Source organism: Marmota flaviventris, chromosome 2 (genome assembly GCF_047511675.1).
Source record: "Marmota flaviventris isolate mMarFla1 chromosome 2, mMarFla1.hap1, whole genome shotgun sequence".
NCBI lineage: Eukaryota > Metazoa > Chordata > Mammalia > Rodentia > Sciuridae > Marmota > Marmota flaviventris.
This window is the reverse complement of record NC_092499.1, coordinates 190,888,865-190,889,686: the sequence shown is the minus strand read 5'-3', so window position 1 is coordinate 190,889,686 and position 822 is coordinate 190,888,865.

The following is an 822-nucleotide window of genomic DNA, read 5'->3' as shown; positions in this document are numbered from 1 at the left end:
TTGAGGCCACCCCTCTGCACTGCCCAGGTGGGTCATTCACATGGGATGAAGGTCATGGTGACTCACCAGACCTACATTTGAATGGAACTAGCTGTGTCCCTCCTGGAAGACTCATAACAAACACCTGGGATTTGTGTGGAACATTCCAAACTCCAGGCTCTGCTTTTCTGTTTTGATTTTCCATCTCTGAGGTCTTCCAGGGAACCAGCCCATTACAGTCCCGTCCACAAAATGGGAGCGCACCAAGTCCGTGGGGTGAACCGCATGCACCAACCCGCAGGCACGCGCCACCTGTGGCTGTGCACTGGAACGCCTGATCCCAGGTGCGGTGCTAAGGAAGGGCCCTGTGCAGCCAAGCGTGACTTCCTGTTGGGCGTAGACACAGCAGCGTTCCCTGTGGCCGATGATGGCACCTCTAGTAATAAATGCCAGTGAACTGGAGGTGAAGTAACCTCATGCCAACAAGTCACCCCATGCTGTGTTTGCACCGAAAGCCCCCCAAAACCTGAAGAAGCAAAACCCAGCTGCAGGTTGATGATTTTGGTGGGAGTGGAGATGTGGGTGGACCTTCTGCTGGGCTGTGGGCCACGCCCTTGGGATCGGCTCATTAGGGCTATAGGTCCAGCTGGCCATTCCCAGGGCCTTGAATTTGCTGAGGCTCTTTACAAGCCTGAGTCACACCACACCCCATGGGGGTGAGCCAAGTCTCCACCCTGCCTCACCTAAGGTAGGGGGCTCCCGTGGAACCCCTGTCTGCCTGGGGGAGTCAGGCCTGGGAGCTGGTCCCCCCTCCTGACTTCTCACCCAGTGCTCTTAAAACCC